The sequence below is a fragment of the Ornithorhynchus anatinus genome, chromosome 11 (assembly GCF_004115215.2).
Source record: "Ornithorhynchus anatinus isolate Pmale09 chromosome 11, mOrnAna1.pri.v4, whole genome shotgun sequence".
Classification (NCBI taxonomy): Eukaryota; Metazoa; Chordata; class Mammalia; order Monotremata; family Ornithorhynchidae; genus Ornithorhynchus; species Ornithorhynchus anatinus.
In genome coordinates, this window is record NC_041738.1 from 46479889 (window position 1) to 46506664 (window position 26776).

Below are 26776 nucleotides of genomic sequence, written 5' to 3' on the forward strand. Positions count from 1 at the left end.
GGAGCCCTGATCTGATTCCTCTGCTAGACAAGGCTATCTGGGCAGCTTAGAGGACATCCTTATCGTGGGTTCTCTCCAAGCTCTGTGGACTCCTAGTCTAGGTGTGGCCTCATAGCTAGCATAAGGTCCCTAGCTTGAGCTACTCCCTGGGATCAGGCAAGCACTTCCTACTTTGGGTATCAGGTTCTGCATCTGTAAAATGTAAAATCTAATAGTAATTGTAGTATTTGTTAACAGTTTATTATGCTTTAAGCACTGTATTAAGGGCTGAGATAGATAGAATCAGATTGCACAGAGTCTCTGTCCCACATGAGGCTCACCATCTAAAGGGGAGGGAGAACAAGCATTTAATCCGCACTTTAGGGAAGGCTGGAAAGTTAACTAACTTGCCCAAGGTCACCCACCAGGCAAGTGGCTGTGTCAGGATTAGAACCCAGGCCTCTTGACTCCCAGTCCTGTGCTCTTTCCACAAGGTCACTCCGCCTCTGGAAGCAATCTCAAGGAAGAGAGAAAGACAGCTGGGAAGAGGACTGTCCTTAGCCGACCACACAGACCATGTTGCACTGTTAGTAAAGCTATCCCTTAAAGGGTACTATGTGTTTTGGCCAGAATGTGATGGTGGAAGTCGGGAAATTCATTCTGATTGGATAGAGCATGGTACTGCTCAGAATGATTGTGCACATGCTCACAGCCCAGGACGGACCCCATGAAAACCAGAGAGCCTCAATCACAGATTTGGTGAGTACCCAACCCCCACTCATTTATAGGAGAACATGGTGTCCTCCCCCTGGAACCTCCCAGGACCTGTTCTAAGAAGCAGAGAACAATGCTCGAACAATTTCTTTTTAAACAATGAATTTTGACACTCTGCTAACATACCTTCCGTCAGTGACCCCCTTCCCAACATCCAGGGCAGGGAGAGAATTACTAATGAGCTGATAGAGATGGAGATAGACACTCTGCTTAACATACCTTCCGTCAGTGACCCCCTTCCCAACATCCAGGGTAGGGAGAGAATTACCAATGAGTTGTTAGAGACAGAGAAGCAGCGTGGCTCAGTGGAAAGAGCACGGGCTTGGGAGTCAGAGGTCATGGGTTCGAATCCCAGATCTGCCACTTGTCAGCTGTGTGACTGTGGCAAGTCACTTAACTTCTCTGTGCCTCAGTTACCTCACCTGTAAAATGGGGATTAAGACTATGAGCCTCATGTGGGACAACCTGATTACCCTGTATCTACCCCAGCGCTTAGAACAGTGTTCTGCACATAGTAAGCGCAAAACAAATACCGATATCATAATAATAATAATAGAGATGCCAATGTGCCCTCCAGTGTGATTCTGCTTCACTGGGAACTGGTTCATTAGCTTGTCAGAGACTCGAAGACTAAATTGTACTATACAAAATTCAAATAACTTCTACTGATTTTTTTCTGAAGACTTTTGTTGCCTGAACCAGGTGAAGGCTCGGCCTCTGGAGCAGGAAGCAAAAGGTTCTTGGAATGGCCTTGAGCTGACTGGATGAGCTATTTCCTTCCATCAACTCAACAAGGACAATGGGTCAGGATTCATTATCGTTTAGCTTCCCTGGTCTTCTCTTTTGCCAGTGAGGCCTCCTTGGAGCAAGAGTTCTGGGAGTAAACTCATTTGACAAGGAACTCACATCAGATTAGCACTTGAACAAGTGTGAGACTATACCCAGGTTCTTTGAGGCTATTCAGAGGTTAGAAGTCCAAGACTTGCCATCAGTGGTGGCCACTAGCCCCACAATCTTCCTATGCCAGCTAGTCATCCCCTCCTGAGACAATGACATACGGGATCAAGTGCTGTTCACTCAGAAAGCAAATTATGTTCTGGTCTATCAGCTCACTGAGGGCAGGGAATTGTCTCCCAACTCTATTACATGGTATTCTTCCAAGCTCTTAGTCCAGAACTCTGCTCACAGCAAGCTCTCAGTAAATATGATTGATTGATTGATTGACTGTCATATCTTCTCTGCCTGAGATCTACCTCATCTTCTATGGTGAAATTTATTGCCCTTCTACTGTTCATCTGGATTGTTTCCCACTGGGAGTGAGGGTTGACTTGACTTGTAATGACAAAGTGGTAATTTTCACAGAAACAATAGAGCAAAGCCGACAGTCTTCCTCAGAGTTCTCTAAAAAGTGGCAGTGAAAGACCTGCATTGTGCTGCCACAATGTGCATTAAAATGAAAGCCAAAAAGCCCCAGAGAATGTCATGCTGACACCTGCCGGTCTCAAAAACACCAATCCAGACCATTTAAGCCAATATGCAAGGAAGATGGGTTCTTAGGGTTTCAGAAAATGGGTTGGGGGCCAAGCTTCTGGAGTCTGTTTCTGGCACTGCTGCCATCGAAGGGAACCCAGGCAGGTCGCTTTCCCTTGGAGAATCAGTTTCCCGCCAGACAATGGCCTTTTGGACAGTGAGGAACATCAGACATAGTTCAAAGTTATTGGGAAAGGAATTCTGAATAGGAAACCTCAGTTCCACAGTCTTTAAAGTTTCTTTCCATGTTATGATTTCATGCTCACATTCCCTGCTCCAAGCTCCTCAGCACTCGGCTGAAAGAAGCCCCGTGAACAAGACATAGCTGAAACTAACAAGGCTGAAGAATGGAAAGATCTCTGAGCCTCCCTTGTGCCCTGCACCCCATGAGGAGCAAATTGCCATATCCTGTATCATCTCCCTGCCAGCTTCCATCAATCCCTGATGCCTCAGACCTGCCAAACTACCGTCATCAGAGACAAACCCAGGGGTATCACTTTGACAAATAAGAAGAGTGGACTGGTGACCACCCATTTTAGCATTATCTAAGCAGAGAAATACCTATCCTGTGTCAATTCTGATAACTCTAGACCTTCAAGATTATTTCTTTAATTCTTTCCAAACACTTTGAGATAAAATTCACTATTGGGTTCAGAGGGTGATCTTATTTTGGGCCTTGGAATTTAAACCTCCTGACAGTTAACTGCTTATCATCTATGGGTTCCATCTAAACCTAGGTATTCTCTTCTCCTTCTAACCCCTGGTTGTGGCCTTTGCTCCTTTCAAGAAAAACATAAAATCTGTCATAAAAATAACATAAAAATCTGTCCCTCACTTTTTTTAATGGTAATTGTTAAGCACTTACTATGTGCCAGGCACTTTACTAAGCACTGGTGTAGATATAAGCTAATCAAGTTGGACACTGTCCCGGTCCCACATGGGGCTCAGAGTCTTAATCCCCATTTTTACAAATGAGGTGACTGAGGCATAGGGAAGTTAAGTGACTTGTCCAAAGTCACACAGCAGACAAGTGGCAAGGCTGGGATTAGAACCCAGGTCCTCTGACTTCCAGGCCGTGCTCTATCTAGTAAGTCACACAGTTTCTCCTTCTCAAACTCTTCCACCTCCCATCCCTTTTTCACATCTTTCCTCCTGCCTGGAACACCTTTCCTCCTCACTTTCATCAGACCTTAATCCTCTCCTCTGTCAAAGCCCTCATCCAGTTGGCATTTCCTAATGAATGCCCTGATCTTCCCAGTCAATCAATCAGTCAGGTTACCCCATCAATCACCTAGGCATTTGAGTAGTTTCTTTTTGCATTTATTTACTGTGTCTATTATTTACATGTTGTCTCTTCTAATTTGCTATATTCATCAATTTATATCCATCTCTTTCCCATTAGTTTGAAAGGCAAGGATCTTACCTGATCTTCCCAATGTCCCTAAATAACTAATATAGTACTATTAGCCCTGCTGTTCTTCCAGGGGATAGAGCACTACTCTGGCAATCAGGAGACCTGGTTTCAAGTCCCCTCTCTGCCTGAAGCTGGCTAACTGGGTCAAAAACCACATGTGCCCTTTGCAGTGGGTTGCCCTATGCCCACCTCTTGCTCGCTGCACCCTGGGCCCCACTGGAAACACATTGGTCAGTAGAGAGCGTGGGCAGCACTGCACAGTTCCAAGTCTACATTCTCACTCCCAAGATCTCCTCCATTGCTTACTCTCTCTGTAATTCATTTTATTGTGTCTCCTTCATCAGAGTGTAAGCTCCTTGTGGGAGGGAACTTCTACTGACTCTATTGTGTTCTCCCACGTGTCCAGTACAGGGCTTTGCACACAGGAATAACTCAATATATACCACTGATTGATTGATTAATGGTCCATTGTGCAGATCGAAGACTCCATCATTAGTACGAAGACGCCATCATCAGTCCAAATGCTCCACCATAAAATAGGGGCTCAGTAAATACTATTAATAGCTCCTATTTTACTTGAGCATAAAGAGTATGCTTGACAACGTATGGTACTCTTTTGAGGACACACGATCCAAAAGGAACCAAGCCAAATAGAATTTAAATCAGCTATTTATCATTTTCTCTCCCTCCAAACACTGTATCAGAGAGACCTGAGGCAGGAGATCAGTTTATAGGGGACCATAAGTCTTCTTCTGAGAAGTGGGAGGAGGGGTAGGGGGAAGCCTGTGTTTCACACTGACCCCCTCCCCCTTTGGTCAGGGAACTGTGGGGGCAGAATGAACCTGGACCCAATGGTTTCCTTGTGGTCACAGGCATTTCTGACTCCACACCTCTCTTCTGGGTTTCCCCTGCTTCAAAAGGGCATACACTTTCTGCTATTATAATAATGTTGGTATTTGTTAAGCGCTTACTATGTGCAGAGCACGGTTCTAAGCGCTGGGTAGATACAGGGTAATCAGGTTGTCCCACGTGAGGCTCACAGTTAATCCCCATTTTTCAGATGAGGTAACTGAGGCATAGAGAAGTCAAGTGACTTGCCCACAGTCACACAGCTGCCACGTGGCAGAGCCAGGATTCGAACCCATGAGCTCTGACTCCCAAGCCCATGCTCTTTTCCACTGAGTCACCCTGCTTCTCTATCAACTGCTTACATTACAATGAGCTTACATTGGTTTAGATAGATAGCTGGCACTATTCTGTGATTTTTTTTATACCATCTATCACCACACTGGTTGATTCCACCACCTGCAGTTTCTAAGTGAGTAAATTCAAACCCAGGAACATTAATCTACCTAGGCTCATATGGGATCTTAGTGTCAGAACTAAGATTAAAATTCACAGGACTTGAGGTTTCAGTTTTGACTTAGTCACTGGGTCTTCTGCCCTTGCAGTCACACAGCTTTATTTACAGTAAAAAAAATCCCCAGTGGATACTTTGCACAGCTAAAAACACAGTCTTCTAGAAAGGGGCCTGGGGTTAGTCATTGTTATGACACTAGCTTGAAACTAATCCATAATATTGAATATATCCAAAGCCTTGGGCAGGAGCAGGGCTAGATTAAGGCCCTTGTTGGTCCTGGGGCAGGAGAAGCCAGGTGGGGACCCCACTCCATCTCCCCTAGGCCAAAATGCACTACCTCTTGTCTCCTCCAGACTCCGGGAGTGTGCTTCCCTCCCCATTTCTACTGGAATCATGTACAGCCTGGAGCAACAGCTACTCTAGAGAGAAAGGAGGGGATGATGTCAGATGGCCATGATGGGATCTCCTGATGCTTGTAGGGACGACTGACTCATCTGCCTACTGTAAACTCACTATGAGCAGAGAATGTGTCTACTAATTCTGTTGCATTGTATTCTCCCAATCATTTAGTACAGTGTTCTGCATATAGTAAGCTCTCTATAAATACCACTGATTGATTGAAGTCCAAGGAACTTTGGGGAAGAGTCACAGTGAGGAGGCGGGGAGTTCTGAGGCAGCAGCTGGTAGTGACTTGCCTGGGCAGGAAAGCCAGGGCCCAACCCAGCCTGCCCTGGTCCCTGCCCATTCCTAGGTGGTACTAGTGGCACCTATTGTGCTGGCCCAGCCTGTTCCAGTACTAGATGCGTGGCAGCAGCTGGAACACTTCCAATGCGGAGGCGGCTTCAGCTACATGGCACGATTACACCTGGCCCCCCGGAGGAGGTGTGTGTGTGGTGGGGTGTTTCCGGACCACTCCTGGCTTCAGGCCTCCGGCTGCCTATAAGGGAGAGCTGGGCCCCATTCAGCTCTGTGTGAAGAGTTTCAAAATTAGTGTTTCTGAAAAGAAGGCTCTTTCCCTGGGATCCAAACCCAAGACAAGAAGGCTTTTTCTCTGGGATGGATCCAGCCAAACTGGAGGATCATCAGTGGCTGACTCCAAGTGGAACTCCTGTTTGTGGGAAACCGACAAGACTCCAGACAACGGGCCAGCTTAGGAAGCAGTTCGGGCCTAGAAGGTCAAGGAGCAGTATTGTTCAGTGGATAGAGCATGGGCCAGAGAGTCAGAGGACCTGAATTCTAATACGAGATCTGCCACTTGTCCCCCGTGTCAGTTGCCTACAGTATCATTTAACATATCCATGCCTCAGTTTCCTCATCTGTAAAATAAGGGTTCAATGCTTGTTCTCCCTCCTACTTAGACTGTGAGCTCCCGGGACGGTGTCGGAACTGATTACCTTGTATTTACCCCAGTGCCTAATACAGTATTTTGCCCATAGTAAATGTTTAACAAATACCAAAATAACAATGATAATAATAGTAATAGTTGGTCTCAATCAATCTCAGTTGGGCCCTGAGTTCTTTCACTGGCTGAAACTAAATCTACTCATGCCTCAGTTTCCTCCAGGATGCGACAGAGAGATCGTGAGGCTGAACGTTTCCAAAATCCCCTAGAGAGATCAGCTGTGAGACTCCAGCCTTGTCCCCCCCACCAGGTGGCAGTTTGATCCAGTTTTAAAATGTCTTCTGAGAATGGGACTCTCGGCTCAGCCGCCAAAACAATTAACTTCTTTTTGCCACCGGTCTGTTTTCTTTTGCAAGAGGAAAAGCCGCAGGCAAGGTGGAGCCACAGGGTCAGAAGGAGATGAAGAAAGGGGAAACCTAAACTGGGGGTGGAAGGAGTCGGCGAGACGCCTTCCTAGAAGCTGGGGCTGTTTATCCTCGACCTAGTCATTCTACCTTAACAAAAAATAACCACGGCAGGAAGAATGCTCAGTAGACACCCGTGATATAAATGGTGGCCCCATGTTGCCCTGAATATTGTCATAAAGCTGAACAAATGCTAGCATTAATCTCTGTCCCCTACTGCAAGCAAACAGCACGGGCATTGGCTTTAAGCATGAGCGAATGCGTGTGTGTGTGTGTGTGTGTGTGTATGAGAGAGTGTGTGCGTGTGTATCTGTGTGTTTGTGTGTGTGTGTGTGTGTGTGTGTGAGAAAGACTGTATGCATATGTGTATTTTAATTGTCTCCCTCTCAGCCAATGACAATTGGGGTGAGTCGCAGAGCAGATGTTGAGTGCCGGAGTTCAAGACAGGGAAGAAAAAAAAGGAGTCCATGCAAATGTATGTTATTTCTCTGTGTGTCAAAATGGCTGTTAGGTCAGCACAGAGGTCCTGTTGACTGAACAAGGGCATATTTAAGCAGCTGCTCCTTGCACATCCTAGGTGGCGGGAACAGCATCGACAACCGCGCAGCAGCAAGCACCCTGGGATTAGGGAGAGTCTCCAATGTCTGGAAGGCAGCCAGAAACGCAGATAGATTTCAATTAGTCACGCAGGAGTTGCAGTTCAAGGCCTGACATAGCTGTCGATGGGCGTGTGCAGGGCAAGCCCTGCCAGACTCGGGGCTGAGGCAAGGCCAGGGAGGAAGGAAATATAAAACACGGAATAAAGGAAAAATAAATAAATGGTGTGCAGGGAGGGGGGTGGATGGGAGAGAAGTATAATGATACAGTACACTCATCGGTTTTAACGGCAGAGACGTGTTTAAATCCTGTCTTATTGCTTCATTAGTGCGGAATGCATTCTGCTCTTCAGACAACTGAGTCGGAATCGCACCAAATTAAATGGCCCCAAACCGGGACAGCTAAACACATCCGTCGGCAACTGGAGGGTGTAGGAGTTAATTCAGAGTGAACCCAGGGAGAAACTCTGGAGAGGAGCCCCTCTGTGCAGTAATCACCCTCCTACAGCTCTTGGTTTCCTGGGATTTGAGGAAATCCTCAAATTAACCCGTTACATTCCTCCAAATCCTCCTGGCCCTGGGGATTAGGAAAGGTGCTCACGGCAATCATCTTTAACATGCTACTGCCTCTCTTGGCTACTTTTTCAAACTGTAATCTCCAATAGGAAGCAGAATGGCATGTCAACCACTAAAAAACCCAGTTACATTCTTTGTTAAAAGTAAAGAGATGGGATACAGGTCTCTAGTCTATAGAGTCATCATGGGTAAGGAACATGTCCACAATTATGTGGTACTGTGTGCTACCAAGAACTTAGTACAGTGCTCTGCACAGAGTAAACTTTCAATAAATACCACTGATTATTAATGCCAGATTTCGAAGTTAGCTTAGAGAAGCGGCATTGCCTAGTGGAAAGAGACTGGGTCTGGGAGGCAGAGGAACTGGGTTCTAATCCCAACTCTGCTGCTTGCCTTTTGGGTGGCCTTGGGCAAGTCACTTCACTTATCGATGCCTCCCTTTTAGGTAAAATGGGGCTTAAACACTTGTTCTCCCTTCTACTTAGACTACTGAGTTCCATATGGAACAAAGGCTATGTCTGACCCGATTTAATTGTACTTACCCGAGTGCTCGGCACATAGGAGTGCTTGGCACAAAGTAAGTGCTTAATAAATATCAAAATTATTATTATTAATGCCTAAGAAAGGACTGTGACTAATGGCCCTAACTATTATAGTAGGATGGGCCCTCTCCATGGAAATCAACAAACCCACCAGCAACCTTCAACACTGATTATGTATTTTCAATCATTCTGAGCACTTTTCAATATATGCTATTCAATTGTTCAGGCATTTGCTTCCTATGATAACTCTGTTTGGAGTTATCCTCCATGTCTGTCTTCCTCCATTAGTGTGCTGAGCTCCCTGTGGGCAGGGAATGTGTTACTTTATTGTTCTGATTTATTCAGCCAGTCATATTTTCTGAGCGCTTACTGTATACAAAGCACTGTTTTTACTTCTCGAGCACTTACTACAGCCCATAGGATGCGTGATAAAGATTATTAGTACTACTGACTCTCTCCTACTGTTTCCTAGGACTCCTTGGAAAGTTTCTTCCAGGCTGGAAAAATTGAGAGGGAACCCAGCCCAGAGGATGTAAGGCAGTTTCCAAATGCACTACTACTACTACTAATTTTAAAAGAGCAAGATATAAGGGAATATATATTATGACACTTGTTAAGTGCTTACTATGTTCCAAGCACTTTTCTAAGCATTGGGATAGATTCAATTTAATCTGGCTGGACACAGTCCCTGTCCCACAAAAGGCTCACACTCTTAATCCCCATTTTACAGATGAGTTAACTGAGACACAGAGAGGTGAGGTGACTTGCCCAAGGTCACATAGCAGACATGTGGCAGAGCCGGTATTAGAACCCAGGTCCTTCTGTCTCCCAGGCCCATGCTGTAGTCACTAAGCGACATTGCTCCTCCGTCAATCCATGGTATTTATTGTGTGTTTACTGTGTGCACAGCACTGTACTAAATACTAAATGATTTGGAAGAGCAATACAATAATCGGTAGACACAATCTGTTCCACCAAGAAACTTACAATTAACAAGGGAAGACAGACATGAAAATAAATTACAAATAGGGAAAATAGTAGAGTATAAGGATATGTGTGTATGTGTGTGTGTGTGTGTGTGTGTGTGTGTGTGTGCTGTGGCATTGAGGTGCTTAAAGGGGTACATAGCCAAGTGCATAGGCAGCACAGAGATGAGGTCTGACAGAGGAAATGAGGGTTTAATGAGGAAGCCTCTTGGAGGAGATATAATTTTAGGAGGGGTTTTAAGGTAGAGACTGTCAGATATGAAGGGAGGAGTTACAGGCCAGATGAAGGCTCTGAACAAAGGATGAGCTGTGAAATAGGTGAGATCAAGATGCAGAGAGTAGGTTGGCAGGATGTGTTGATTGGGTTGTAGTAGGAGATCAGTGAGGTTAGGTAGGAGAGAGAGAGAGTTGATTGAGTGCCTTAAACCCAATGATGTCCTTTCTGTTTAATGTGGAGTTTGGCTGGGCAACCTTTGGAGGTCCTCATTTTTTAGAAATTGATCCAGGAAGTAGAGTGAAGTATGGATTGGAGAGGGGAGAGACAGAAGGCAGGGAGGTCAGCAAGGAGGCTGATGAAGTAATAAAGGAGGGTTACGATAAGGGTTTGGATCAGTGTGGTAGCCATTTGGAGGGAGAGGTAAGGGTGTGTTTTAGAGGTGTTGTGAAGATAGAAGTGACAGGGTTTTGTGAACGATTGAATGTGTGGATAGAACAAAAGAGATGAACATAATGCCAAGGTTACCAATTTGTGAGATGGGGAGGAGGTACTGTCTCCCGTGATAGGAAAGTTATGGGGAGGACAGGGTTTGGGTGGGAAGATGAATTTTGTTTTGGACATGTTAAGTCTGAGGTATCAGTGGGGCAACTATATCTTAAAACATGGATGTAAGCTCACTGTGGGCAGAAAACTTGTCTTGCTACTCTGTTACATGGAACTCTCCCACACACTTAGTACAGTGTCCTGCACACAGTAAGCATTCAATAATAGTTGATTGATTGATTGATGCATGTGAACAAATCCTTATTCTTGGCAGTAGACTCCTGTACATTTGGGGTCTTAAGCATTAGATTTTTTTTTTAGTCGCTACTGCCTTTAGACCAACCATCTCCAATACCCCTTCCTCCTTATGGCCAACCCTCAACTCAGGTGATTCACTTTGTCAGCAGCACCTGTTTTAATCTTTTCATAAATCTCCCTTCATTCATCTCCACAAGTGGCCATTCACCTTAATCTTCTTTCCATTTGTTCCATTTGTAGTAGTAGAACTCAGTCTCCCGGGACCAGTCTCTCTTGGTCTTGGCTAACCAATTATAACCACACCCACTTCAAAATAGTTTTGGTGAAGTCCACTGTCCCTCTCTAAAAATCATCAACTTGCTGCATTTGGCTGATAAAATCAGGTACTGCCTCTTTAAAAGATCCGTGTACAATTTCTGTAGACCGATACATCCCATATGAAAGGAGTTGTGGTGCAAAGGCCCAAAACTAATTAGCTGTCACCAGTGATGCAAACTCTACCCTGATCCCCTCTCTGACAATCTCTCCAAGAATCACCCTCTGCCATTAAGTGTCGCTATGTGATAAAAAGAAAATATGTTCAAGGCAGAATAGCTAACAAGGCGGTGGGGAAAGACTCAAAGAGGCAGAAAAGAGAGAAGCAGATTGCTTCTGACACTGCCTAAGAGAAGAAAAAAACTTGAATCATTTTTAAAAATAATTTGTCATCTTCAAGTCTCAAAAATAACTCAGTGAAGAGCAGGGTTCTTGTCCTGGATATTTCATGTATTTCCTCACCAGTTAAGAAGAGGCAGTCTAGCCTAGGCCCATTATGAAATAAATACGCATCTGCACTTGTGCCACACAAACATGAGACCACAGAGCTGGCTTCTGGCCTTCTTCCTGGGACTTTCTCATTCTATGGGTAATTGAAAACCTTAAGAAATGATGGTTTGAAACGAAGCAGACCATAAGAGGATTGCAGACAGGGTGGTAGTTTGTTCCCTCTCCTCAGACAGGGCTCTGCCAGGGGACCGATTTGGACCTGTTGACCTTGGGCAAATGCTGATTCACTTCCGTGGGTTTCTTCTACAATGAAACAATCAGCTGGCATAATGGATAGAGCACGGGCCTGGGAGTCAGAAGGTCATAGGTTCTAATCCTGGCTCTGCCACTTGTCTGCTGTGTGAGCTTGGGGATGTAACTTCACTTCTCTGGGCCTTAGTTACCTTATCTGTAAAATGGGGATTGAGACTGTGAGCCCCACATGAGACAGGGATTGTGTCCATCCCAATTGCTCTTATCCACCCCAGAACTTAATACAGATACTGGCACATAGTAAGTGCTTAACAAATACCACAGTTATTATTATCATTATTATTAATATTTACTGAGTGCTTACTGTATGCAGAGCACTGTACTATGTCCTTGGGAGAGTATGATAAAAAAAAGTTGGTAGACACTTTCCCTGCTCAGAAGTTTACAGTCTAGAGGGGGAGACAGATATTTATATGAATAAATAAATTATGGATATGTACAGAAGTGCTGTGGGGCTGAAGGAGGGGTGAATAAAGGGTACAAACGGGTACAACTCTGACGACTGCCAAACACAAAAGCCTATAGGAGCCAGGATATCTTGCCTCCCCCAGGTGGGTTTCAGAGGAAATGAGTAACTCTGCTCTTCCTTCAGGAGCCACTTTGCCACTAGGCCTTAGTTTCCTCATGTAAAATGAAGATAATTATCTCCTTGGCGATCGTAACCACAATGGATTAGATGATCATTTCTGCTGTACTGTTTGGCTCTGGAACTGGTTTCAAGCATGGACTAGCTGGGCTGCAATCACGAATCCTCCCCTTTGGGGAGCCCTTCAAGCTCAGGGTCCTCTGTCCCAGCTTCAATTTCCCGGGGAAGGAGCAGGAGTCATCAAAAAGATGAAACCTGTCCATCGGGGCCCTCTCTGGCCCACTTAGCCCAGGTCTGTGGTCTTGCCTGGTTTAATATAACCAACTCCAGATCACTGCCCTCCCCTCCCCTTACTGCCTTCACTCTCTGTGCCTCAGTTACCTCATCTGTAAAATGAGGATTAACTGTGAGCCTCACGTGGGACAACCTGATTAACCTATATCTACCCCAGTGCTTAGAACAGTGCTCTGCACATAGTAAGCACTTAACAAATACCACCATTATTATTATTACCCTCTCAAAAGATCTTCTCTGAGACTCCCCCTCAATCCTGAGGCCAGTTAGCCCGGTTTGATGGCTCTTCTAGGGGCAACCAGGCGGGGACCCCCTGAGGGCCAGGTCCTTTGGTATTCCTGGAGGCTTGTACCCTGGGCTCCCCCGCTGGGAAGCAGCTTGTCTCGCCAGCGGAGAGATAAAGGGAACATGGGAGACAGCCCCTTACAAAAGCCACAGTGTTGACATGCTGAAAAGGTTGCCATGGCAACCGCAGTGTGTCAGGGGCAGCTGGCAGAAATGTAATCTGGGTAAACAACGGGGCTGCCCTTCCAATTGGGCAGGAGGGGCAGGGGTCAGCAACCCATGCAAGGCAGGGCCCTCGGCGGCAACATCTTCCCCTCAAAGGGCCCTGACAACCCCAATGAGGATGTACAATGGAGGAACAAGACCAGGCTGCTGTGTTTTTCTGAAAGGGGCCCACACCCACCCCAGGGGAGCTGATAGAGACACCACTGAGGCCCGCTGACACGGGGCCTGTCTCAGTGCATACCAGCACTGCATGGCCTGCGTGAGCCCACATCCATTATTCACCACCACCCGGGCCAAAGAAAACAAAGGTCTCCTTTCACTAGGCCGGCCCGAAGCTCCTGCCTATGGCCAGCTGTGCTTATCTGTAGGAAAAAGTTGCCTCCAAGGACCCTCAGATCCATATCTCTGCCTGTCTGGTTTTGAGGTGGGCGGACCCGGAATCCCCAGTTTCCACTCTTACCACCCCCACTTTCTTTCCCACTTCCCTCCATGCCCTTAGACGTTTTCTTGAATTAAGGCCAGCTTGGTGAATTGAATCCAGCCAGAGACTGGAGAAAAACAATCATAGCTCACACCTTCTCCCTCTCTCTCCAGTCTGTCTGTAGCTCAAACTCAAACCTGGGCCCACGGGGGCCGTCTGAGAGGATTTGCTGGAAACTTCAGGCTGAAGCTGCCTAGTGGAGAACTAGGGGAATTGGGGGAGGTGATTAAAAAGGGCAGCCCTATGCATGGCTCCAAGTTTCCCATCCATCCTTCCTCCTAGGTTCAGCTCATAGACTTTGGACTGCACAGACTGCAAACAGCCAAGACTGGGTCAGCGATGGACTGATGGGTCTCAAAGATCTGATGGTGAAGGGATCCTTAGCGTATTATCTATCACAACTTATGTCACCTGCCTTCAACATTTATACGATCTCACCTCAACTACTGGATCAACCTCTTTTCTGACCTCCCTGCCTCCTGTCTCTCTCCACTCTAGACCTTACTTTACTCTGTTGACCGGGTCATTTTTCTTTAAAAAATGGTGCAGTTCACATTTTAAAAGCACACTAAAAACCTCCAGTCGTTGCCCGTCCACTTCCACATTGAACAGGAGCTCCCTGCCACTGTCCTTAGAACACTAAAATAGCTCACCCCTCCTACCTTACCTCCCTAATTTCCTATTATTATTATTATTATGCTCGTTAAGCACTTACTATGTGTCAAGCACAGTTCTAAGTGCTGGGGTGGATACAAATTAATCAAGTTGGATACAGTACCTGTACCACACTGGTCTCACAGTCTAACTAGGAGGGAGATACTTTGCTCCTCCATTGCTTACCTACCCACTGTACCTCAATCTCGCTTATCTTGCTACCAACCCCTTGTCCCTGTTCTCCCTCTGGCCTGGAACTCTCTACCCCTTCATGTATGACACACGTCACTTCTCTCCCCACCTTCAAAGCATTATCATTGTTACATCTCCTCCAAGAAGCCTCCCCCAACTAAACCCTCATTGCCCCAACTCTCTCCCTCTTCCGCATTATCTGCGCATTTGGATCTGTATCCTTTAAAGCACTTGATATTCACCCCTCTCTCAGCCCCACAGCATTTATGCACATATCCATAATTGATTTTAATATCTGTCCCTACTCCCTGGGGAAGGTAAGCTCTTTTTGGGCATGGAACATGTCTACCAATTCTGTTGCACTGTAGTCTCCCAAGTGCTTAAAGTACAGTGCTCTGCACATAGGAAGCACTCAATAAATATCACTGATTGACTTACTCATTTATGATTCTTGTAGCAGCACATTCTATCCTGATCCCTCTCCTTCCTTGTCCCAGCTGACTGGCATACGAAGTACCTGTTATTTCTGAAATGTCCACTTACTATAGCCCCACCTAAAAACTCAACCAGCCCTCAAAAGTGTATGTTTGTCTCTGAATAGAGGAATAATTACTTTCAATTAGGGTGACACATTCTTATTTTCCAAAGTGCCCTCACATGAATCGTCCCACTTTATCCTCACAACATCCCTGTGTGATAGGAATTATTATTATTACTCCCATTTTAGAGATGAGGGAACTGGGGCACAGGGAGGTTAAGTGATTTACCGGATTCGTCCAGTTGCCAAGGCAGAACTAGAACTCAGTTCTCCTGACTACCAAAATTGGGTTCTTTCCACAGAACAACACTGGATCTCTATGCAATGAATCTGGAGAAGTCTAGTTGGAGATATAAGGCAGGGACCATACAGTAAGGTATACCAAAATATTCTCGTACTGATCATTTTTTCTTGGCCCTTCTTTCCAGAGCTCACTGCTTTTTCATTATTATATTGTTCCCAGAGTTCCAGTGAGATAAGGTACTTTTTTTTTTCCTCTGGTAGCAACCATCTCTAGGGGAATAATCTATTTTGAGAAATTCCTCTTTCCTTCCTACCCCTAACTCAATTCATTTCTTTAATGATAACAATAGTGGTATTTGCTTTGCATTAACTAAGTGCCAAGCACTGTACTAAATGCAGGAGTGGGTACAAAATAATCAGGCCAGACAATCCCCAAGCTAAAGGGAAATGAAGAATTGGGATTAAATTCCCATTTTATGGATGACGAAACTGAGGCACAGAGAAGTTAAGAAATCAAGATAAGAAGTTAAGTCATTCACCTTGTCCCCTCCTATCTCACCTCACTGTTCTCACACTACCAACCAGACTATACACTTTGCTCCTCTAATGCTAACCTACTCACTGTTCCACAGTCTCATCTATCTCACCGCCAAATTCACGCCCACATCCTGCCACTGGCCTGGAATGCCCTCCCTCTTCATAACTGACAGAAAATTATTCTCCCCACCTTCAAAGCCTTATTTGAAAGTACTTCTCCTCCAAAAGGCCTTCCCTGACTAAGCCCTCATTTCCTCTTCTCCCACTCCCTTCTGCATTGCCCTTGCACTTGGATTTGCTCCCTTTTTTCACCCCTCCCTCAGCCCCACAATACTCACGTACATATCCGTAATATATTTATTTGAATTAATGCCTGTCTCCCACTTTAGGCTGTAAACTCATTGTGGGCAAGGAACATCTCTGCCAACTCTGAAATATTGCACTCTCCCAAGTGCTTAGTACCATGTTCTGCAAAAAGGAAGCCTTCAATAATATGATTAATTAATTGATTGACATGAACTGCCCAAGGTTACATCACAGGCAAGTCGCAGAGTCAGAATTAGAACTCAAGTCCTCCGATTCTTAGGCCTATGTTCTTTCCTATAGGCCATGCTCTTCACACGCTGCTTGTTTCAAGATGCAGGGCTCAATAAATACCATTGTTGATGATGATGCAGATGAAGGGAGGGTAACATGCTGTGCCAATTCCTCTTGAGTGCCCTGCCCTGAACCTCCCAGCACCAGGTCCCTGTGCCGGAGTGAACTTGTGAGTCACCCTGGATCCCGAGCCCAGCACAAGCCACTCTGATTATGCTCGCCCTCATGTCCTGATGCTAAATGAGAACTGTCCTCAGGCAAGATGCCCAATAAAGTGGGCACTGAGAAGGGGCAGGAGCCAAAGCTTGCCTCCCTCTCAGCTCAATGCTTGAACCTGGAACTGGCTGCTACATTTATGAGGTGTTTTACTCTCCGGCTTAGGAGCTGCCAATTTCATTCCCGCTTTGTTTTTCCTAAGGAGCTTGGCTAATCAGCTCCTGGCTCATGGTGGGCGGTGTGTGTGTGTGTGTGTGTGTGTGCGTGCGCGCGTGTGCATGTGCATGCACGCTTAAGTGTGTGTGAGTGTTCCTTGGCATGAACATATGCACATTCATCTGGGCATTTCTTCCCAATTAAGGGGGCGTGTTTAAGAGTGTGCATTTAAGGGTGATTAAGGAATTGGGGGGGGCGGTCATCTACATGGATAAGTATAAACAACCCCAGCTCTGCCATCCAATACCTACTTAATGTCTGGGGCCTGAAATATAGAGCTAGGATTAAAGAAAATGAGGATGTCGGTCTAAAAACACTAAAAAAAAATCAACCTCTCTTTCTCCACTGGAATTTGTGGGGGGTTTTTAATGGTATTTGTTAAGTGTTTACTAGAGAAGCAGCTTGGCTTAGTGGCAAGAGCACAGGCTTGGGAGTCAGAGGATGTGGGTTCTAATTCCAGCTCCGCCACTTGTCTGCTGTGTGACCTTGGGCAAGTCACTTAACTGCTCTGTGCCTCAGTGACTTCATCTGTAAAATGGGGATTAAGACTGTGAGCCCGATGTGGGACAACCTGATTACCTTGTATCTACCCCCAGCTCTTAGAACAGTGCTTGGAACATAGTAAGTGCTTAACAAATGCCATAATTATTATTATTATCACTATTATGTGCCAGGCACTGTTCTAAGCAATGGGGTAGAAACGAGATAATTTGTTTGGATACAGTCCATGCCCCACATGGGGCTCACAGTCTTAATCCTCATTTTACAGATGGGGTAACTGAGGCACAGAGAAGTTAAGTGACTTGACCGAGGTCACACAGCAGACAAGTGGCAGAGATGGGATTAGAACACAGGTCCTTTTGACTTCCAGTCCTGGGCTCCATCCACTAGGCCACACTGCTTCTCCACCCACTCTACCTCACTGCTTCTCTTCCTGTGTTTACAGAGTCTGAGTGGATCTGTGACAGTGAAAGACCTGTATTGTCCCCCATCTTCCCGAACCATGATGTATGAAGAAAGTGAAGGAGGGAATGTTTGGTCTTGGGCTGAGGATACTGGACTCCACTTCAGAGTCAGGAACGTTTCTGGTCACTGAGTTGGTCCCCTCCAGTCTTAATTCTCTGAGCTGGGGTGAGAGGTGGAGAGAAGAGGGGAAAGTGGATGATTTTAGCCTAATCACAGCTCAGAGAAGGGGTGGAAGGGCTTAGAGAAACCACCTGGGCCCTGTTTCTGGCCCTGGGGGTGGGACCCAGGGGTCCCAAGGTCAGAAAATAGGAACATGCCTCCCATATTCGAGGGGGGAACATGCTCTTCCCCATGGTAGAAACAAAACAAAAGCAATATACCCAACAGATCTGCACTCCCTCCTTCTCTACCCCTACCTATGTGCCTTTCATCTCAGCAACAGAGTTCAGGAACTATGAAAACTTGGGTCAGTTTCCTTCTCTTTCTCCCATTTGACTCCAGCCTCCGCTGACTTCTGGGCAGTCTAGTACAGCCAAGTCATAATGTGCAGGGAGATTTCCCAGCTCTGGCATTAGTAGCTCTGGAGGAAAGACATTTTTGGATGGCCCAGAGAAAGGAGGAGCCTCTGAAATCAGTCATTGTGTCTCCTTTTCAGAGATCTGACTTCTTTCATTTTCTCAGGCTGGGTGACACAAACTGTTCTTCAAGTTTCCCCTCCCCTTCCCATCTGTTTCCTGAGAGTGGCGTTCTTCACCCAGGCTCCAGAAGTTCTGGCTTTTCTCCCCTGCCCTGCACACCTGATTCATAGGGTGTGGAGGAGGTGGAGGAGCCCAAAGGGAGAGTGTCCCTCCACGGCGACGGGTGGGGTCTGACCTCAGTTTCTCAAATCGTGCTGGGGCAAGTGAGGTGGGTCTTCTCTTCTGACTCCTGTTCCAGGCCCAGAGACTCTGCCAAGAGCTTGCACAGTCTCAGCCTGCCCCAGGGTGGGGGATCCTAATTTTGATTTCCAAACCAGATTCCCAGCTGGTAGCGTGGGCACCACTGCTGCCAAGCAGAACAGCCAAGAAAAATTCAGCTTTTACACACATAACATTCACTCGAAAATCTCCCTGTTGCTCAGCATGCTTTCACTCCCCCAGCTCTAGCTGAGGAACAGGCTTGGGATGAGAACCTTTTCGCTCCCTCCGGCAGGAACAATACCTCAAGCTTTTAATCGTTAACCTTTCAGGTTTCCCTTGGGCCTGGGGCGGATCCGGGCTTCCCAGAACAAGCCGTGGTGGGACTTCCCTGGGATGATTCAGTGGGCAGGGTCTTCAGGCCTTTTGCCATTCTGCAGGGGACAGTGACACCTAGTGGGTTCAATCGAAAGGCCACAGAATCCAAAGAAAACCCCCCTCTGGGGAGCTCAGAGCGGAGTGCCTGCAGTCGTGTTGGAAAATGCTGGGTAGAAGAGAAAATATGTACCTCACCCCTTCAGGTTTTGAGAAGCACCATTTTCATTTTCTATTGGAAATGGGCAAGAAGAAGGGGTGGTGGTGGTGGTGTCTGCTGGCCAGTCACCCCCGCGTGCTCATCTTGGCATATTCTCTCTCCATCAATGAATTCTCCTTTGAGAATTCTCATAGGAGCCTGCAATCTGCCTATGGGGAGAGAGAGATGTTATAATTTTGCTTTTGGCTATTTGTTGGGGCGGGGTGCCACGGTTTTAGCGCTGCATACTCCCAGAGGGGTAGGCCCCGTGCTGGCACTATTTGATTTGGTAACAATGATGGCATTATCCGAAGCGCTGGGATAGATGCAACAGAATCAGACAGAACACAGTCTCTGACCCATATGGGGCTCACAGTCTAAGAGAGAGGTAGAGTAGGTAGGTATCTCATCCCCATTTAACAGGTAGGGAAACTAAGGCACAGAGAAGTGCCCACTATGTCTCTTGCCTGCTGTGTGACCTTGGGCAAATCACTTCACTTTTCTGTGCCTCAGTTTGCCCGAATTTGAGAAGCAGTGTAGTCTAGTGGATAGACCACAGGCCTGGGAATCAGAAGAACCTGGGTTCTAATTCTGGCTCTGCCATGGGTCTGCTGTGTGATCTTGGGCAAGTCACTTCACTTCTCTGGGCTTCAATGACCTCTGCTGTAAAATGGGGAGTACTACTGTGAGCACCATGTGGGACATGGACTGTGTCTGGCACATTCATTCATTCAATGGTATTTATTGAGTGCTTACTATGTGCAGAGCACTGTACTAAGCGCTTGGAATGTACAATTTGGCAACATATAGAGACAATTCTTTAGTAAGCGCTTAACAAATACCATTAAAAAAACAAACACAATTCATGACTCCCAGGCCCCTGCCCTTCTCATTAGGCCAGGCTGCATCCAAATGGCCCAGGGGAAAGAAAGTTGGTGTGTGATTTTGGAAAGTCACTTAACCTTTTTAGGCCTCCATTTCTTCCTGTGTAAAATGGGGATAATAATATCAGCCTCTCCTTCTCTCACAAGGGTGTTGTCAGGATGACATGAGCTCAGTGATGTGGCACTGCTATGGAAAAATCAGTCAATGCTATTTACTAATAATCAATCTGTCAATCAGTAGCACTTACTGAGCACCTCCCGTGTGCAGAGGTATGCAGAGTTAAAAAGCAGACATGAGCTCAGCCTTCAAGGACCTTGCAATCAAGCAAAGAGGTCAGACACTAAAATAAATTACAGGTAGGAACAACAATAAAAATAGTAATAATAACTGCAGTATTTGTTAAGTGCTTACTATGTGCCAAGCACTGTGTTAAGTGCTGGGGTAGATACAAACAGCTTGGACACAGTCCCTGTCCCTGGGGCTCACAGTCTTAATCCCCATTTTAAAGATGTTAACTCAAACAGAGAGAAGTGAAGTGACTTGCCCAAGGTCACACAACCAACAAGTGGAGGAACTGGAATTAGAATCCAGGTCCCTCTGGGTTCTATATATAGCATATATATTTTATACTCTAAAGTATAATACATAGTGTAGGGGAGAGAGAGAGAGAGAGAGAGAGAGAGAGAGAGAAAGTAATAAAGAGAAAGGAAAAGAAGTCATAGACCTACTTGCCCAAATCCTTCACATAAACCCATATAACTGGATTGATACAGGGACTGAGAGGCTGCAGGCCAGGGCCTTTGGATAAGGGTCCTCCTCCCCCAACTAAAACTGTCTTTCAGTGACATCAGCCAGAATTCCTCAGCCCTGAAGACCAGAGAGACCAACTAATATAACTGCTACCTCAAGGTAACAAGTCCAGCTATTTTGAGTTAAAACAATATTCTACATGTTTTAAGACTAAACTATAACCACAGAATGGCTTTACATTAGGTAAAAGGCAAATTCAGTATAGCTTTAATAGCTACATTTCCAGAATTGCAATTAGTTTGTGGTACTTTGTGGGGCCCCACGAAGCCCAATCATCCCCCTCTGCCTGAGGAAAACCTGTGTGGCAGGAGTGCCACCTCCCCAGCCATCTCCTCCACTGCCCACTTGCCCCGGATGGAGAGGCAGTCAGCCGACTTCACGGTGGTCAGTGATGCTGCTCCTTCCGGGTGAGGGGCTGGGGGCAGAAAGCCATGTTGTGGGCTGGGCAGCTGACCGGCCCCTTCATGGCACTCAGCCACCAGCTCTGAATCTGGATCATCCTCTGCTGCTCTGGAAGTTCAAAGCCAATGGGACCCTGGGGTCAGCGACCCCTCAACCTATGCCACCCTTCCTTCTTCCATGGGCCAACCCAGAGAGATTGAGCCCTGCACCATTGGCATCAGATACCAAACTGTGTTCCCCTGGGGCCAGTCACCCCTCCACTCATGCCGCCTCTCATCCCTCCCTGGGCCAACACAGAGAGATGGAGCCCTGCACCACTGGCATCAGAAAACAAATCATGGTCCAGGGAGCTGGAAGCCGCCTGCAGTCTATGCAGCTTATTGCAGAGGGAAAGCTGGAGGAGGGTGAGAGGGGCAAGTGGGAGGGGCGAGCAGGAAGAGGTGAGCCTGAGGGGGGTAAGGATGAGGGGCCCAAGCAGGAAGGGATGAGGAGTAGCAGCAACTGGGGAAAAAATAGGCTGATCTAATTCTACCACAGCGCCTAGCCAGCGGACCCTGCAGACGTGAGGTGGGGGTGGCAGAAGCACCACCCCCCACCCCCTCCTGGGTTAATGAAGTGGGAGGGCTGCCTTTCAGGGAGCAGGGTCTCCTGCCTGTGAAGCTGCCCACGACAGCACAGCAGCAGCCTCGCAGAATAGAGGTGAGACGGCGGTGGAAGGTTAATAAGATATCATTCCTGACACCCGCTTGCTCACTGAGAGCCCCCGGGGAGCTGCACCAGGTGCTGAGGAGCCCAAGCGGGGCTCAGTGTGCATGTACGCATGTGTCCTGAAAAGCGAGGTGCCTGAGAGCATGACGATGCCAGAGAGACAAGAAACTTCATCTTCATGTTTTTTAAAGTGATGAAGCCTTCTCTCCTCCACCACTCCACTGCTCTGTGGGCAGCTGAACCTAAATCTTCTGGGTAGAAGCAGTCCCTCTGCCCACCTGGGGCCTTAAGTGTGCTTTTCTCAGGCAGAGGTGGAGGGGCTGTGGGGGACAGAGACGGGTAGGGGGCTGGAGGGAGGGATATGAGAAAGGGGGACTTTAAGTGACACTGGGCAAGTCACTTAACTTCTCTGTACCTCGGTTCCCTCATCTGTAAAATGGGGATTAAGACTGTGAGCGCTATGTGGGTCCGAGACTCTGTCTAACCTTATTATCATGTACCTACTCCAGCACTCAGTACAGTGCTTGGCACATAAGTAAGCGCTTAACAAATACCATAATTATTTTTATTATTGTATTCTTCCAAGTGCAAAGTACAGTGCTTTCCACAGAATAAACCCTCCATAAATCTCACTGGTTGACTGATTGGTTGGTTAACACTCTGGGGGTATTTGGCTCAAAGCTTTGCCCCAGACCTTGGAGGGAGCCCTAGGGTCAGGACGATTTTGAGGCTCGGCTTCCCCCAGCCACTCACCGCCAAGTGATAGCTGGTGGTTCTCCCCGACAGAGGCTGGGCTGGCTCAGCCTGGTTGGCTATGCTGGAACGGGAAGCAGTGCACACACTTCTGTCAGCCACGGGAGCTGGAGCCATGCCTGGGCCATCTGCCACTTGGTGGCCCTGAGCCTTCCGGAGGCAACCAGAGCCCTGGGCATTCAGGCCAGGATCCATGCCAGAACTGCAGTGCAGGTGTGGAGGGGTCGGAGGCCAGAGCCCCTCACCACCATGGCCTGGGGAGAAGCGGAGGGCTGGGGAGAGAGAGGAGGGGAGAGGAGCTTGATCCTCTGCATTCATGCCAGTGATAGATTAAGTACCCACTCCTTCTCTGGGCCCGGCAGGGTTCCAAGTGGGGCACTGCCTAACTCCCCAGGGGTGCCACACTCCCAAACTTGTGCAGAGACTTCAGAGCCCCCAGAGTGGCCTCTAGAGGATGGGTCCTATGGGAGGCTCTGAGCGGAAGCCCCTGGTGGCCTCAGGCTTGCCAGACGCCGACTCTCTAGGGCCGAGGCAATTACAAGGCCCCCCGCACACAGTGGGGCAGCCTCTTCAGGCCCCTGCTGTGGCTGGAAGGACAGCAAGTGAAATATAGTGTCTAAGGTCCCAGGCTCAGAGGCCCAGCAGCCCTGCGAGGCTTTCTGAGGAGGCTACTCTGCCTCACCAAAGAGAGGGGGTTGAGGAGGAGGAGTTTTGGGGGAGAAAAGATTCTAAGAACCTGATATAATTCTTCCTATTACTATTATAGTATTTGTTAAGCACTTAGGGTGGTCGAGCCCTGTTCTAAGGACTGAAATAGATACAAGTTTATCAAGTTGGATGCAGCCCCTTTCCTCTATGGGGCTCACAATCTGAAAGGGAGGGAGAACAGGTATTGAATCCCCATTATTTAAGGATGAGGAAACTGAGGCACAGAAAAGTTAAGTGTCTTGCCCAAAAGAATACAGAAAGCAATTATATTAGAACCCAGGTCCTCTGACTTTCGGGCCCATGCTCTTTTCCCTAGGCCTTGCTGCTTCTCCATGGTTTCTTTGAGTTTTCTCCAAATAGTTAATTAACCCTGGTAGTAGTAATAGTAGTAGTAGTAGAAGTCGTAATGGTATATTTTGAGCACCCACTAGGTGTAAGGCAATGCATTAAGTACTTAGGAAAGTATAGTAGAAGCATGAAACATCTTTCCTGCCCACAAAGAGGTTTCCCTCTACTAGGGGAGACAGGCATGACAATATTGACAAATAATAATCATGGTATTTGTTAAGTACTCACTATGTGCCAAGAACTGTACTAAACCCTAGGGTAAAAACAAGTTAATCAGGTTCCACATGGGGCTCATAGTCTAACTAGGAGAGAGAACGGGTACTGCACCTCCATTTTACAGATAAGGGAACTGAGGCAGAGAATTTAAATGACTTACTCAAGGTAACACAGCAGACAAGAGGTGGAGCTGGGATTAGAACCCATATCCTCTGACTCCTAGGCCCGGGTTCTTTCCACTAGGCTTCTCAGCAGTGAAATCTGAATACATAACTGCCAGGGCAATTAAAGAGGAATGTACAATGAAAGAGGAAGTAGCAGCAGCTGCCCCCCTTTCTAAGTTTATGACCTCCTTCCCCTCCCACCCTTGGCAGTCCCTTTGGGCCTGCTGAAGCCGGTCAACTCAGTTAAAGTGTACTCTCCCGGCTCTGCCACTTCTCAGCTGTGTGACTGTGGGCAAGTCACTTCACTTCTCTGTGCCTCAGTTACCTCATCTGAAAATAGGGATGAAGACTGTGAGCCTCACGTAGGACAACCTGATTACCCTGTATCTAACCCAGCACTTAGAACAGTGCTCTGCACATAGTAAGCGCTTAACAAATACCAACAATATTATTATTATCACCCAAGTGCTTAGTACAGTGCTCTGCACACATAAGCGCTCAATAAATACTATTGATTGATTGAAGCTGCTGGCCCTGAGACACTGAGGCAGGGGGCCTGCACTGCCACCTTGTGGACAGGTACGATGCTCCAGCAGGCCTTGGGTCGAGGGAAAACTCTCAGAGCAATGGAGAACTCCCTTTTGATCTCCCGGCCCCAGGCTGGAGGCACCCTCAAGCCATCTCTGTCCTGACAAATTCAGAAATGAATAATAATGTTGGTATTTGTTAAGCTCTTACTATGTGCAGCGCACTGTTCTAAGCGCTGGGGTAGATACAGGGTAATCAGGTTGTCCCACGTTAGGCTCACAGTCTTCATCCCCATTTTACAGATGAGGTAACTGAGGCCCAGAGAAGTTAAGTGACTTGCCCACAGTCACACAGCTGACAAGTTGTGGAGCCGGGATTCGAACCCATGACCTCTGATCCCAAGCCCAGGCTCTTTCCACTAAGCCATGCTGAAGCAGGGATTGACGTTCATTTTACAATCAATATGAAGAGAACACTGAGGGGCAGTGAAGGGGACATGGCTTCTTCATAGCCACCTCATGGCTGTGTCTGGTTGGGTCAGAGGGGCTCCTCTGAAGTCTCTCTGTCTCCATGGAGTGGTCTAGTGGATAGACCTGGGTTCTAATCCCAGACCTGCCACTTGTCTTCTGGGTGATCTTGGACATGTTGCTTAATTTCGCTGTACCTCAGTTTCCTCAACTGTACAATGGGAATTCAATACCTGTCCTGCCTCCTACTTCCCCATTCAGGACAGTAACTGAGTCCAACCTGATTAAATTGCATCTACCCCAGCACATAGAACAAGGAAGAACTAAGTGGCTTCCTTGATCGGGGCATTTCTGGAATCCCAATCAACCAAGTCAAACTTGTCCAGGACCCAGCACACCACCCCCACTCTCCACCCCCATCACTCCCTAGCCCAGAGAAGCCCCAGGACCCAACTCTCTTCCTGGTATAAATTGTACCTATACTTTATTTGTATTAATGTCTGCCTCCCCTTCTAGACTTTAAATTCACTGTGCGCAAAGAAATGTGTCTGTTATCCCGTGATACTGTACTCTTCCAAGCGCAAAGTACAGCGCTCTGCACAAAGTAAGCACTCAATAGATACTACTTACTGACTGCCTTTCTGAGGCTGCTGTTCAGCCGCTTCCATCTCTTGGTGCTCTTCATCAGACAGATGAACGGGTGTCTATCTGTCCAAGGACCTGCCTGCCTCTCTCTGCTTCATCCCAGCCCAGACCAGGCTCCTGCTCCCAGGGGACTAATACTGGTGTGTAAATATTAGCTACTTGTGTCTCCTCCGAGACCAATTACACAAATCATGGCTGCTCCCACAGGATTCCGTCTTCCACTTACTGTATCATCATTAACAGCCTATTAGGTAACAGCTGCTCTGACAAGCAGAAAGCTTTGGGTCTCCTCCCCCTCCCCACCCCTTCCCTCTCTGCTCTGGATGAATGTGCCAAGTGAAACCAACCTGGGCTCTTGGGACCCTTGGGGCAAAGGGAATTGGGGTGAGATGGGCAAGGATGCCCAGGGCTCAGAGTTGGGCAGGGGACCCTAGAACAGGATAGAGCACTACCCCTGGGAGGAGATTCACCATGGGGGAAATGGGGATTCATCAGGGGACATGGTCGGATGGGAGGATGGTGAGGGGGCTAAGTGTGAATTCAAGCCCACTCAGTAAGGAATTATCTCATGGGGCTAGCCAGGAGCAAAACAGAAGATGAAGGAGCTTTTTGTGTGCTCTTTTTTTTTTATGGTGTCTGTTAAGCACTTATTATGTGTCAGGCACTGTACCAAGTTCTGAGGCAGGTATAAACTAATCAGGTTGGACCCTATCTATTTCCCATATGGGGCTCACAGTTTTAATCCCCATTTTACAGATGAGGCACAGTGACTTGCCAAAGATCACAAAGCGGACAGTGCTGTGCAGACAGTGCAGATGGGATTAAAGCCCAGGTCTTTCTGACTCCCAGGCCTGTGCTCTATCCTATAGGCTAGCTCTGAAGATAAGCCTCACTATTGGCTTCAAAGCTCTCCATCACCTTGCCCCCTCCTACCTCACCTCCCTTGTCTCCTTCTATATCGCAGCCCACACACTCCGCTCCTCT

The 26776-nt window shown here is 47.2% G+C and overlaps 1 protein-coding gene and 2 long non-coding RNA genes across 5 annotated transcripts in view; 1 reads left to right on the forward strand and 2 right to left on the reverse strand.

The window, feature by feature from the left end:
- Positions 1 to 26776, reverse strand: part of GSE1 (Gse1 coiled-coil protein) — a 554500-nt gene that overhangs the window by 424348 nt on the left and 103376 nt on the right. The window lies entirely within an intron of this gene.
- On the reverse strand, positions 7328 to 12982 carry LOC114815009. The gene is made up of 2 exons (XR_003762795.2): positions 12758 to 12982; positions 7328 to 7507 (listed from the first exon to the last, which is right to left on the reverse strand). It is a non-coding gene; the product is annotated as an uncharacterized LOC114815009 (long non-coding RNA).
- On the forward strand, positions 13038 to 13972 carry LOC114815010. The gene is made up of 2 exons (XR_003762796.2): positions 13038 to 13472; positions 13812 to 13972. It is a non-coding gene; the product is annotated as an uncharacterized LOC114815010 (long non-coding RNA).